The sequence below is a fragment of the Marmota flaviventris genome, chromosome 9, assembly GCF_047511675.1.
Source record: "Marmota flaviventris isolate mMarFla1 chromosome 9, mMarFla1.hap1, whole genome shotgun sequence".
In the NCBI taxonomy this organism is placed as follows: Eukaryota; Metazoa; Chordata; class Mammalia; order Rodentia; family Sciuridae; genus Marmota; species Marmota flaviventris.
The window spans coordinates 61,115,740-61,130,632 of record NC_092506.1 but is presented as its reverse complement, the minus strand read 5'-3'; the positions used below and the strand labels follow the sequence as shown (position 1 = coordinate 61,130,632).

General features: G+C 44.1%; 1 pseudogene; it reads left to right on the top strand.

The window, feature by feature from the left end:
• Positions 1-423: 423 nt before the first annotated feature.
• Positions 424-8,295, top strand: LOC114098604 (cyclic nucleotide-gated channel alpha-1 pseudogene; annotated as a pseudogene).
• Positions 8,296-14,893: the final 6,598 nt, after the last annotated feature.

The following is a 14,893-nucleotide window of genomic DNA, read 5'->3' as shown; positions in this document are numbered from 1 at the left end:
AAACCATCTCTTAACTGGGAGGGCCTCCCAAGAAAGAGTAGGTAATATTGTCTCTTTGTTGGGGAGAGAAACTGAGGCCCAGAAGCTCAGTTGGCAGGAATCCTCACATAATGGATCTTAAAAAACATCCTCAGGGTCATCTGAGGAAACCAATATCCACAAAGGGTCAAGAACTTCTAAGATCACACAAAGATCTAGAGGTAGAGCAAGGTTGGGTACCAGCTCCTATTTTCTGACCCATGTTTCTCTCCCCTGTTCCAGGGATGGCAGTTTTGGGTCTCTCAAGTCACCAACCTTGGGCCCCACACAGGTTTGGAAAACTAAAATGACATTTCCTGGTCTCCATTATAGCTTGGGTTTCTTGTGCAGCCTAGTTTCCCTCAAGAAGTTGCCCCCAATAAGATATGGAGGTGGAAGGGCATCATGGGCATTGATGACTGCATGCAGGCAAGGTAGAATCATCTAGAAAGGAGCTGTGATGAAGGTGTCTGGATATTCCATGAATACCCATGAGGAAATTCTAAGATCTAGCACCTCACCTAGGTGCTAAAGTTATAGGTGGTAAGGTGATGAGATAGTATCCACTAGAAAATTCTTGAGGTGTGGTTGGGCATTCTGGACAGACACATTGTCCCTTACTATTGTCTTTGGGCAACACTGAGCCTGGGCCTCATCTCTTGCTTGAACCTGTGTGGCATGTACAACTACGGATCCTAGCCAGGGCACTTTCTCCCAAATTGAATTGGTTGCCATTACCTGTCCCCTGAGCTCTTTGACAGGGGACTGTTTGTTTATTTCTGTCTCTATGGCACCCAGATGTAACACCTGATGGTATGCACTCAGCAAGAAAATCACTGAATGCTTAAATGAAATGTTAGTCACTATTATTAAAAATCCAATCAGAGAGATTACATCTACAGAGAAGCCTAGGGCTGGCCTGTGTATCTTCAGGAGTATCTCAGTGGCGATCACAGCCTGCAAGAGTCACTCCATTCAGCTGAAGATAATAGGGTGCTCAGTAAAACCAGCCTGCATATTGAACAGTCAGGCCTCCCATCAGAGGAAATCATGTTCACAGTGGAATCATGCTTGCGTGACCAGTCCTGAACATCTATCAAACCAAACTAGCTTCCAGGACACCACAGGCTAGAGGATGCAAAATGATTTTCACCATGAATGAGGCTTATAGACATAGGACAGAGGAAAAGAATCACAGTTTATATGACATCGCCATCAAATCCATTTTAAAAGATCATGGATGGAAATTCTTCCTTAACAAAACACCTGCCCCTAAACACCTGTTTTCATCTCTTCACGTGATCTGTGATTCCTTATCTGAGTCCTCCTAGTGACCAAAATACAGGATGCCAATTTTGTGTTCTTTCTTATCTTTTCATAGCTTTTCCAATACACCTTCTAAGTTGCTAGATGTGCTCCACACAGCCCCTCCTGCTGCATGGCAGACACGGAAGCCAGGGGCAGCAGAACACAGTGGTGAAGGGTGTGGACTCCAGTGTCAGGCAGGCCTGATTCAAATCCCTGCCCTGCCACTTCCTTGCTCCGTTTTCTTGTCTATGAAGTAGGACTAAGGATAACCCTCTGCAGGCTGTCATGAGGATGAGGTGAGCACAGGCACGAGGGACTGCCCACTGTCATAGCTGCAGCTGTCTGAAACATAGGGCTTTGCAAAGTGCATTTCTGGGAAAGAAGGAGCGGAGCTTCATCTTTGGGTAAAGATGTCAGAAGGGACATCCCAGGAAGAAGGCTTTGGCCATTTGTTTCAGAAAGGGCAGAAAAGTCTTGAGTTCCAAGCAGAAGAGTCTGGGGGCATTCCAGAGGTTGGTAGCATTGGTCGTAGGTTGAATGGTGTCTGCTCCTCCCCCAGTAGATATATTCAAACCCTAACCTCCAGTTCCTATGTAGGTGACTTTCTTTTTGGAAACAGGGTCTTTGCAGATGTGATCACACTAAATCCAGTGATTGATGACTTATAAAAGGAGAGGGACACAGATGCACAGGAAGAAGGCAGAGATTGCAGTGATGCTGCCTGTCGGGAGCTGCCCTGGATGCAGATGCCTTTAAGTCCTGATGCGCCGGGTTCTGACCAGTTATTGCCTTCAGTACCTTGGGCGTTACCCCAGCTTGGATAACAAGGTGTGGCTCCAGGTGTAGGCGTCACCTTCTGGGGTTGAGTCACTCTTACCTATTCCTTTGTAATCCTACCCCTTCTCCCTTTTGGGAATAGAATATTCCATGGAACAGCCTCCCCCAATAAACCCCGGGATCGAGGCGTGCTCTTTCTCTTTTTCTTGCCTTCCTTGTTTCCTTTGGGGGAGCTGGGTCAGAGGAGCCATCACAGAACCCAAAGAAAAAGGTATTTTGTGCCAGCCCAGTTCAGCTGGAGTGACCCTGACTGGTTTAGTCGTGTGCTGCGACAGCTGCCACAAGCTTATATGATCTGAATGTGTCCCCCAAGATTCATGTGTTAATATTTGAATGCCCAGTGCAACTGTGTTGAGAGGGGGTCCTTTAGGTCACAAGGGGAGTTAATGCTGTTATTGTGGAATGGGGTTCATTCTTGCAAGAATGTTGTAAAAGCCAGTCGGGCCCCCTCTTGCTCTTAAACTCTCATTCTTCTGCCTACAGCCACGGAATGATGCAGCATGAAGGCCCTTGCCAGATGCTAGTCCCTTGATCTTGGACTTCCCAACCTTCAGAACTGTGAGTCAAAGAAATTTCTGTTCTCTATAAATTACCCAGTCTCAGTCCCAGGGCAGCACAAAGCAGACTGAGATGCAAGGCAAGGAAAGTCATGGACTGCTGCCAACCACCCAAAGATGGAAGAAGCGCGAAGATCCTCCTTTAAAGCCTCCAGGGAGAGCATGACCCTGCCAACACTGTGATTTCAGATTTCAGCCTCTGGAGCTGTGAGGCAATAAATAGCTGTTGTTTAAAGCCACCCAGTCTGTGGTTACAGCAGCTCTAGGAAACAAGACAGTGAGTAAGGCAGGGGATGAGTCCCTCAGGTCACAGAGCACAGATGGATTGGAGGGAGGAGGAGAAACGAGGACCATCATTTTCCAGCTGTGGCATCGTGGATGCAGATGGCAAAACAGTTCAATCACTGAAGACCATCTGGGATAAGCGCACAGAAGCCCAGCCCCCGTCTCACAGCGGATGACCCTCGGTGCAACCTGTACTTTCTACTCCAGACAGTCCAAGGCTGGAGTTACCCTGGGCCATCTTCTCCCTTGGCTCTTTCCTCACCCCTTTCTTCTTCTACTTGTCTCATCCCCTTACCAGGATTTCCAACAAGCACTCTCATCTGTCAGCTGTGTAGTCATCTGTCACTCAGAGCGTGGTCATTACACATCTCCCCAGGCCCAGCCCTGTGCTAGCTGTCGGGGTCAGGGTGGTACAGAAAAATTAAGAAAGCCATCCTGCCCTATGGGAGTTCACAGTAACCTGTACTAGCTAATTGATTAATGCACTAATTAGTTCAAGACAAATTTATTTATTTGGACTGCTGAGGATTGGATCCAGTAACACTCTACCACTGAGTTACATCCTGGCCCTTTTTTTTTTTTTTGAAACAGATTCTCGCTAAGTTGCCCAGGCTGGCCTCAAACTTGTGATCTTCCTGCCTCAGCTTCCCAAGCTGCTGAGACTATAGGTCTATGCCACTGTGCACAGATAGTCTGACACATTTTTTGAAAGCATACTATGTGCTGCTCCTGGCCAGACTTTGAAAAGTTTGCAGAGGTAAACAAAACAAGGAGCCAAACTAACAGAGCAGGCACCAGCTTACCGGTTAAGGTACAACTGGGTTATGCTTATTGCAGGAGCTCGTTTTGATTAACTTCAGTCTAATGACCTAGAATCTGGCTCATATTTGATTTCTTTTCAGATGTAGGCTGTCTTCCTGGTATGTTTGTATGAACTGCAACGTTTGTACAAACAGTCCCTGTTGCCTAGAACAAGGACTGCTGGTGGAGGAAGAGTTTAAACTCAGAAAGAAAAAAATTAGGCTAGCAATTTAAACCTGATGTTTTTTCAGGGGTACTAACTGATCTTCTGTATTTTAAAATGGGATGTAACTATCCTAAAATTACATCAGACAGAATGTTAAGGCTTTCTTGAATGTTTGAGTTCTCCCAGAGAACAGAAACGATGACTAACTATCCAAACCTCTTCAGGATCTCTGAGCTCGTTATGCTTTTTGTCCTTATCTCCTTGAATTTGTGTGTGTACGACTCCATTTCCAAAGCTTTTAGAATGGCTTTGGAAGAGTCTATCCAGATGTTAATAATCCTGAATTTGGCCACGGGGCTAGAAAACATGCTTTTACTAGTTTACAATGACTTTGACTCTTTGGCAAAATATCACCTCCTGTGAGGGATTCTGAGTGTCTTCATGGTGATTAATTTATTTTGGAGAATTAATTTTTGCTACTATTGTTGGTTCTATGATTTCCAGTATGAATGTAGTCCTTATTAAATGGCTCAACTGCCTGTGGAACAACAACCCAAAAGCAATTGACAAGAAAGAAGTCTTGAGATAGCTACCTGATAAACTGAGAGCAGAAATAGCCTTCAGTGTTCACTGAAACACATTAACAAAGGTACTCATTTTTGCTGACTGTGAAGCTGCTCTGTTGGTAGAGTAAGACCACAAATCTATGGTCCTGAAGATTATCACAGTTGCAAGGTAGGGGATATTGGATGAGGGAGGTACATCATTAGGGAAGGAGATGATGGAATCACTCAGTTTATGGGGTTGAATAATGGCAGGTCCTCTGGGGAGTTCAGCATACTTAACATTAAAGGCAGAAAAATTGGCACCAGAGTGACAAATATTAAAAAGTATTTACTATTTAGGTATAGTGATGCATGCCTGTAATCCCAGTGCTTGGGAGGCAGAAGCAGGAGGATGGAAAGTTCAAAGTCAGCCTCAGCAACTTACTGAGGCCCTAGCAACTTAGCAAGACTCTGTCTCAAAATAAAATATAAAAAGGGCTAGGGATGTGGCTCGGTGGTTAAGTGTCCCTGGGTTCAATCCCTGGTACCAAACAAAAACAAAAACAAAAACTGTTTAAAACAAGGAAAAAGAAAAAAGTATTTGCTACTCAGATTTGTTCTATCAAAGATGACCTTATGGAAGCTGTCTGAGTACCTAGATACCAATCCTTCTGGAAGAGAAAGGGAAGCAAATCTTTTTTTTTTTTTTTTTTTTTTTAAGAATGATCAATCTCTTTCTAAGAGAGAGAGAGAATTTTTTTTTTAATACTTATTTTTTAGTTCTGGGTGGACACAACATCTTTGTTTGTATGTGGTGCTGAGGATCGAACCCGGGTCGCACGCATGCCAGGTGAGCGCGCTACCGCTTGAGCCACATCCCCAGCCGGGAAGCAAATCTTGATGAAAGATGCTTTACTGGATATAAATATTGCAAATATCAGAAGTGAGCCTACAGAACTGAAAGAGAAGGTCATCTGAATGAACAGGACAGTAGCCCTCCTACAGAAAAAGTTTGCCTGAATCCTGGGTGAGTATGAGTCAGTGCAGGAGAACTGAAGCAAAGATTAACCAAGGTTGAGATATTTCTGAAACTACTATTAACACAGAGTGTTCAGCTATGGAAGAATCTGGAGTGAAAAGTGGGCTCTGAATCTATGCAAGACTGAGAAACTGGTCATTGATAAGGATATACCTCATGATCCTTTTGGTCATGTGCCTAAAGACAACTATAATTTGGAATATGTGCTTTGGTGCAGGATGAAGGTCCACATGCTTATGTGATTGTATCTTGGGATTTTTTTTAATAATGGGTAATGTACATTTTTTTTAAAATAATGGATAACGGTATCTTCGGATTTTGTATTTTATATAATAATCTTTATAAAAGTGAACAAGTATTCCTCCCTTTCAGCAATGTGCATTGTTGAGGAGTAAAATGAATTCAGAATGATTGGGAATTACCATGGACATCATACTCAGGATAATATATATAATTTTTTTTTGGTGGTGCTGGGAATTGAACCCAGGGCCCTGTGCATGTGAGGCAAGCACTCTACCAACTGAGCTATATCCTCAGCCCCCAGGGTGCCATATTTAAGAGAATTAGAATGCAATTGTATATTTGTGCAATTGTATATATATGAAATAGGGGCATCATGCTGTCAGACAGACTTGGTTTTGAGGCCTACCTCTACTATTTACTAGTTGTATGACCTTCAGTAAATCATTTAACCTTTTTAATGTCTTTATGGAACATCTGTAAAATGGGGTTTACATCCCTGTTCCCTAAGATGTTATACAGATGTGTGATATGACACATATAATGTCTTTAACACTTGTCATGCTATTAGCACACAACATTACACATAGTCAGTGCTCAGTAAAAAAGATACTATTATTGATTCTCTATGTAAAAAATATGTCATTTGATCTGATTTTAACAACATCATGAGAAGAGAATGATTATAACTTATTTTACAGCCCTGATATATCTTATTTTGCAGGCCTATTGTGAAAATATTATATCTTATTTTGCAGTCCTGTTGATTGCATCCTCAACAGCCTTTCCTCCTCTTCCTTACCATGAGAAAATAGGTATTGTTTGAGTGTTCAAAGTTCCATATTCAGGAAAGGTAGTCTCCTCCTCTTCTGATTAGTTCAACCCAATCGTGATAGTACCATTCCCTAATGGAATGACGAAGGCAGGAACATGGTTCATTCCCTACCCAGGAATGTCCTGGTTTTAGGACTATTAATTCTGCATTCCAGGAAATCCTTCAGTCCTGGGCAACTGGTAAGATTGGTTACCCTACTAGCCTTTAGGACCTGAGAAGAGTTCTACAGGTTTGTGTGTAGTGGACATCTATAAAACTTTTCTTTTGCTAAGAATAAATGGTGAAGACATATATTGGAGGAAATGCCTTTCTACTGGATGCCTTTGTTTCTGTGTGTTATATTTGGAGCTGCCAGAGCCATTTTGTGACCATGAAAGAAGATAAACCATATGCTGAAGATGGCAGGTAAAGAAACAGAAAACACTGGGGTTATTGAAGACAATTTCGTGCTGGAAACACTTAACTCAGGAATTCTTGTTATAAGAGCAATAAACCATAATACCTACTGATATCCATTACTTACTTGTGGCCAAAAGCATCCTGATGAAAAATGGTACTCAGCTGGAAAAGGCAGAACTAGGTATGAACTCATCTCCATCCTAGTATTCAGATCAATATGAAACACTAGGACAGAGATAAATATAAGCTCTGGGAACAATTCCATTAATCTAAGATAGCATTTCTCTAAGTGTGCTAATTCCCTGGGATTCTTTCTGCAGAAGGAACCCATAGTCAAATGGGCTTGGGAGACACAACTTGCTATCCTCTTACCAATACATATTCATCTTGGGAGGTCTTGCAGAAAGGAAATCTACTTATCCGGAGTTAATTCAGTGTATCTTCAAATCATTTCAATGTGGATTTTTGTTTTGTTTTTGTTTTTCTGAAGTCCCTTCCCTCTGAAGATCTCCCAGATGTTCCAAGGAACACTCTCTGGGAACTGATCTAACAGACACAGGGACGATCTGGAGGTGAGCACCAGGCCTGGATGGAAGACCACTGTCTTGGTTTGCCTGTTGTCTGATGTGATTAATAATGCCTCTTCTACCCTTTAGAGAGTCCCAGTTTGGGATGATCAGCTCAATCCTGGAGGAAGAGGAGCGTTGGAGCAGCAAAGACCCCTTCAGATGTGGGAGCAACACCTGCCTTGGAAACAGAGCAGAATGCTGTGGCCTGAATGCTTCTATGAGGAAGCCAAGATGGTACCACACATTAGGAAGAATGACAGCAATACAGAGTGGAACCATGCACACATGCGCATATGGAGAGGAGGGGAAAGGGGGCCTCAGAAGGGAATGGTCAGTCTTGGTGGCAGCGGCTTGCAGGCTGAGGAGACAGGGAGCCACCTCTGATGCAGTGGCTGACCTGGCCCCCATAGCTGGCATCCTGTCCAGCCCACCATTTCCTAGGTAACAAGGAAACAGGGTTTCCTAATGCATCACCAGGGCAACAGAAACCTAGATGTATGATGGATCTGGAAAGGCAGGGTCCTAAAAGCAGGGAAGGAAGCTGCTCAAGCCTGAGTTTGCTAACCCTGTCCCCTCCAGCTTTCAGGGTTTTTTGTTTTGTTTTTAATTTATCATCTATCATCTGTCTCCTTCATTAGAAGGGAAGCTCTTGGGGTTCAGGTTCTGAGTGTGTTCTGCCCACAGGTGTATCCATAGCCCCTACAGTTCCTCATCCATAATACAGGTCCAATAAATATTTGCTAAACAAATGAATCTGAGAGGGAGAACATATTTTTTTTCTAAACCACCTTCTATGGAGGATCAAAAGAGCAGTAATGCTTAGTGAGCCTCACCGGATCCTTGGGGGCTTGCCAAGCAGTTTACCTCCTTAGCCCTCTTGCCTCTCAGTGCTAATGATAAGCCAACACATCCTATTCATCTTCTGAAGCCTGTTCAAGCCCCTCATCCTGCAGGGAATGTTCCTCATGTGAGGTCCTTCCCCTTTGAGGAGCCCTTCCACGCTGTGTTCAGTCCTGCACTTAACCACATGCTGCTGTCACTCCCTCAGACCACCTCCAGCCTGACTGTGAACACCTGAAGAGAGGCTGCATCTCTGCTTCCAAGTCTCCCCACAGAACCCAGAGCTGAATGGAAACCGACCAACAAGCCCTACATAGCCATAAACGAATAGGTTTATCTTAACACTGCTTCCAGCAATGACTTCCACTTAGAACATTCTTCTGGCCGTCATTCTCGCTGTCCTGTGGGTTCTCAGGAATGCTTTCTGCTCCAGGATGACAAGCAGGTGATTGTTTAAGTAAGCAGAGGTCTGGAGGCAGGCAGCCCAGGGCTGGGCTGGGCTTCTGAGATGCCATCCGAGACTGTGACTTGCTGTGGCTTTTTGCTCTGCCACCCTCAGTGGGCTGGCTGGTTGCCTCATAGTACAAGATGGCTAAGGAGGCTTCAGGCTTTGTGTCTGTATTTCATGCAGGAAGATGGGAGGAAGGGGAAGGCCAACACAATGAGGGGATGTTCCTCATGTGAGGCCCCTCCCCTTTGCACTGGCCCTTCCCCAGTGCATTGAGTTGTATTCTGTGGGGTGAGAGGGGACCTAAAGTAGAGAGAGACTCTTACTCCTGAGCCGTGGCTGCCCAAGGGCCTGAGAGCTGCCTGGATGGAGCACTGGGGTAGAGGCAAGTGGATGGATCTTTTTGCTCAGGAAAGCAAAAGATTTCCCAGAAATTTCTAGAAAACCTCTGCTTCACTTTACTGGCCATGCTTTGTCATGTGGCTGTACCCAAACACAAGAGAGTCTGGGAAACCAACTATTGAGGTTCTCTGGCCTCTAGTTAAAGGGATGAAGGAAAAGCGGTCTGAGAATGAGACAAAAAGTGTATCAGTCCATCAGTCAGGATTGCTGCCATGATTACACTCTATACAAGGAAGAGAGAGAGAAAAATCAGGCTTGTCATTAACTCTGGCCATTCTGAAATCTCAGCATCTCAGGCAGGACCCAGGGTAGATTTATTTGTCCCTGGAGAGATGCTGTAATTTCTGGACCATACTCAAACACTGATAGCTGCAGATACAGAGGGCACAGCCCGTGTTCTTCAGTACCACTTGGTCTGGTGGGGAGGGGTGAAAGACTGGCAGAGGTAGAGCAATCATCTTAATGCTGTGTGCTCTGATGGTCTGTCTGTACATGGAAAGAGGTGGAATGAGGAGAAGCTAAACTTGCCTAGTGGGGGTAGTTAGGGAAGGCTGCCCAGAAATAGTGACATATGAGATTGAAATGGTTTTTAAATATAAGTAGAAGGGGCTGGGAAGAATCCTCCAGAGAAGCAGGTGCATGCGCAATGAAGTAATGGTGGAAAGAGAGCATAGAGTACTTTGGGACCTTTGGAAAGTTCTGTCACAATATAGTCTTCCAAGACCTTGGTCATCTTGACTTTCTGCAAATCGCTCTGGTCCACTGTGTTAAGTCATCAAACCAACTGGACCTAGTAAACAGGAATATGGCATTACTCTGAATATTCTAATAAGATACATGTGTCAGAGGATGAGAGATAAACCTTATAAAGATTCAGGAACCTACTATATAAGTGAAGGTTTTAGGAATCCAACTTTGAGGTATGCTGGGATTTCCCTTCTAAGGTAAAGAACAAGTTATTGCACCATATAATTAAGCAAGGTATGCATGTCAGTTGGGGTATTTGGATTTGAGATGCAGAATATGCCATGTGGAGGATCCTATTCCAATGCATTTACTAAGTAGTCGGAATTCTAACAAAGAAAGCAAAGAGCTTTGCCTGAGGACAAGGTTGTGTGGCAGTGTTACAAGGATCCATGGAGATGGGAGGAATCTCTGGCTAGCCTCCACGGGAGATGCATGGCATAGACCTCTAGCTAGACCATGCCTTCTGCATCAGAGAACTATGCATTCAAAGAGCAGCTTCTGATGTGCTGCTGGGCCCCGCAGAGATTGACTGAGGGACAGACACGGAGTAATTATGAGACTGGAGCTGTCCATCATGAGCTAAGTATTTACAGCCATGAAGTCATGATAAGGTCAGTCAGGCTCAGTAGCAATCTGTCACAAGATGGCAATGGTACATCCAGGCCTGAGGCACAAATGAGTTACAGGTGTCTCAGAGCTCTGCTCATGGAATCTGTTGCACCTGCAGCTCACACTTATGGCCTCCTGGGTCTTCCCTATGACCAGATGATGGAGGGAGAAAGCATCCCAGCCTGGCTTATGCATGGGTAGTCTCACCTGTAGGTTGATGTGAGTGGAAAATAGACTACTGCCATCAGAGCCCCAGGTGGCATAGAAAGGAGATACTACTAGTGGATGAATAGCAGTGCATTTAGTTGTAAGTATTCTGTGGGGTGAGAAGTGACCTAAAGTAGAGATAGACTCTTACTCTTAAGCCGTGGCTCTCCAAGGGCCTGAGAACTGCCTCAATGGAGCACTGGGATAGAGGCAAGTGGATGGACCTACAGGGATGGGCACTGAATGTGCAGATGTTTGTGCCTCACATCTGTGTTCTCTAGGAAGCATCCATCTCAGGAAGTGCTCCACAGGCTTGCAGACAGGACAATTTCTTTGCAGATGGCAGCCAGCCTCTGATTTAGCCACTCTAGGGCCAGCAACTGACCCATGAATGGAGGAGTCACATTGGAAGGGATGGAGGCTATGCGCTGGCCCGACAGCATGGCTCCCACTCACTGAAGCCAGTCTTGCAGCTGCCTCTGCCAATTATCTAACGTGCCAGCGACAGAGTCCAGAGTGCAGTTCCATCCCAGGACAAGAGCAAACAAGTGGACTACATCGGACCCTTCTAACCTGAAGGGAAGAGTGATTGCTCCCTATAGGAATTTAAAGTCATTCTGACTGTGGTTTGCCTTCTCTGGCTGCAGTGGTTGTGCCAGCATCGTGTAGATGCTGACAGCGTTTCTGGTTTCCTGGGTCAGGACTCTGCCTCTCATTGCCTAATTAAGCAAGATATGCATATCAGTTGGGGTATTTGGATTTAGGATGCAGCTTATGCCATGTGGAGGATACTATTCCAATGCATTTACCAAGTAGTTGGAATTCTTTTTTTAAAATATTTTTATATATATATATTTTTAGTTGTAGATGAACACACAGTATCTTTATTTTTATGTGGTGCTGAGGATTGAACTCAGTGCCTCACGCATGCAAGGCAAGTGCTTTTCCATTGAGCTATAGCCTCAGCCCCAAGTAGTTGGAATTCTAACAAAGAAAGGAAGAGAGCTTTGCCTGAGGATGAGGTTGCCTAAGGCCTGGCTTGGCTTGATGGTGACAAAGGTGTGGCAATGGGCTTCTTCCCACAGAATCTACTATAGAATGTCACCTAGAATTAGCCTGGCCTGAAAGGTGTAGGGAAAGTGCTATCTTCTTGGATGGGGTGCTAGCCTTGACTTTGTGGGGGTCAAGATTCTATCCCACTGTCTTGGAGGATGAGGAATATGTATTGAACCACTGTCTGTCAGGGGAATTCTGTCTCCACCTGTTGGAATACAGAGGTCCAGGAACCCAAAGGTGGATGGAGAAGCCACTCCTCTTATTATCATGTCCAGTGACCCAATTATAGTTTTGTTTTGTATTTCTCCAGCTTTAGGTTCTGGTGGATGGAGAAGTCCTAGTTTCTGGGATGAGGGGCATCTCTTCCACCAAGGGACAAGGGAATTCTCCATGTGATTTGAAGCTACAACTGATTCCTGGATGCCTTTGGGTCTCCATGCTTTTGCCTCTCCAGTTCAGAGGCAAACATGGATCTACTCTGTTGGCAGGGTGCAGGCAACCCTGATTTTCATAAAAATCTAACCCTTAATGGAGGCAAGAAGGAGAAGGTTTGCAGCTCAGGGAATTTCTGAGGTCATTTTGGTGCTTCTACACTCTGTAATGACATGAATGGGCAATTGAGGCACACCTGTCTTGACAAGGGCAAGGCAGCCACAGGCTGGAGCCTTCTGGAGTAAATGGTAAGCAGCTAGACTGGCTAAAGTGGTGGGTGAGCAAAGGAAATTCAGAGTGGACAGTGGCTAAGAGAAATGTTAAGTATCAGAGAAGAGAATGGAAATTAAAACTCCACTGAGCTGGGCATGGTGGTGCATGCCTGTAATCCCAGCGGCCAGGAGGGTGAGTCAGGAAGATCATGAGTTCAAAGCCAGCCTTAGCAACATAGTGAGGCCCTGAGCAACTCATTGAAACCCTGTCTCTAAATAAAATATAAAAAAGGGGCTGGGATGTGGCTCAGTGGTTAAGCACCTCTGGGTTCAATCCTTGGTACAAAACAAACAAACAAACAAAAATCTAGAAACCTCCATTGAAAGAACACTTCTACCCATCAGATAAGGAATAATCTCTCTTGGTGAGGCCAAGAGAAAAAAAGCATGTTCACTCAGGGTGGGAGAAGCAGAAAATGGTTTCATCCTTGTGGAAGGCAAGCATGGCAACATCTAGCAAAATGACATGCATTTCTAGGAATCTGTCCCAAATATACACTGCCAAAAGCTGAGTTGACCTTGGCTCAAGTCCGCTCACTACAATACCGTTTGTATTTGCAAAAGACCCAGTGGAATGTCATCAAGAGAGCCACACTTCCCTATGGCAGCTCTGGGGAAGGCGCTGGAATCTGGACAAAACATGGGGTGATTTATTTGTTTCTTGCTAATGTGCACTGAGGGCCTGCGAGGTGCATGCTGGTTTACACGCGTCACTCCATTTAAACTCTTTAATTTGTACCAGCAATCCTAAATACAGAACCTCATGAAAACATAACCCCAATGGCAGCAATTCTCTCTGCACAAAGAGACTTACAGAAGTATTTTTAAGAATTAAAAAATATTTTTTAAAAATTATGTAGATATGTGGTTAAAAAAAAAATCCCAAGCAGCACAGAAGAGCATGGAGTATATAATGGTATCGAAAACCTACAGCTCTACACCTCCCCCCTCCAGGCTGGTCTCCAGGGGCAACCAACCCCTTTGAAAAATTCTGATTTTATGTCTTTCATGGGGTCACTTCTACATCTTTAAATAATGTGTTGTGTGACTCTGAATTTATCAAGTTTAGATATCACACATTGTCACTTCTAGGTCTATGTTAGACCAGGACAGCTTCAAGAACAAAAACTATTTCTCTTTCAAGACCCAGGACCTGGCCTTGAGACTGGCACGCAGTGAATGTTAAATAAATATTTGTTGAATAAAGGAATAACCTGAGTGGTCAAGGAAGAGGAAGGCATTTGAAGCATAGAGAAAAGCAGGGGCAAAGCACAGTGGCTCCTTCTTCCTGACTGCAGAATCCTGATCTAATCCAGGGTAGATTTGTCCCCAGCTAAAATTACTTGATTTTCTCACTCCCTTGCAGCCAGAAGAAACCGGGTGATTCTGTCCTAGCCAGAGAGATCTCAGTAAAAGTTGCTGGGCACAGCCACAGGGAAAGGTTTTCAAAGGAAACCTGAGGCCCTTGGCACATCATCTGGTACTTTTGTCCTTCTGGATTCTTCCTTCCTGGAACAAGGATATGAAATTTGGAGGCTTGGCAGCCACTTTGTAATCACATTCTGAAGATGAAAGTATTAAACAATAAAAGGTGCTTAATTTTTGAAGATTTTTATTCAATTCTCCATCAGCCCTGGACTATATATGTCTAGACATTATGTGATTTGATCCCAACAGTGCTGTTATTTATTTAGGATCATATAAACAGGCTTTCTATTGCTTGCTGCCATTTGCCTTCTTAACTGAAGGAGATGGAAAAAGAGTGATGCTCTTCATTATGCTCTTCTACTTATGTTTATTTCTAAAATTATCCATAATAAAAGGTTTGAAAGAATTATGGAAGTGAAAATACACATTAATCATCCTTGCAAATATGATTTCCAAAAAGGAATTTTGCAAGTGATGTTTGTAAGACATAACCAGGTTGTATTATGTAACACCAAAAGTAAGGCTTTTTTGTTGTTATTTGTAATGGGGATTGAACCCAGGGACACAGTACCACTGAGCTACAACCCCAGGCCTTTTTTATTTTTAATTTTGAGACAGGATCTTGCAAATTTGCCAAGGCCTCAAACTTAAGATCCTTCTGCCTTAGCCTCCCAAGTCTCTGGGGTTATAGGCATTCATCACTGTGCAGGGCTAGTAAGACTTTTTAATCTCCAACAAGCATGTGATTTGATTGCTTGTCTCATCAAATTTTCCTTTTTTAGTGAGAAGGGGATCATTGGCACGGCACCTTCCTCCATATACACAAGGAGAAATGAAACTACATTGCTGGATT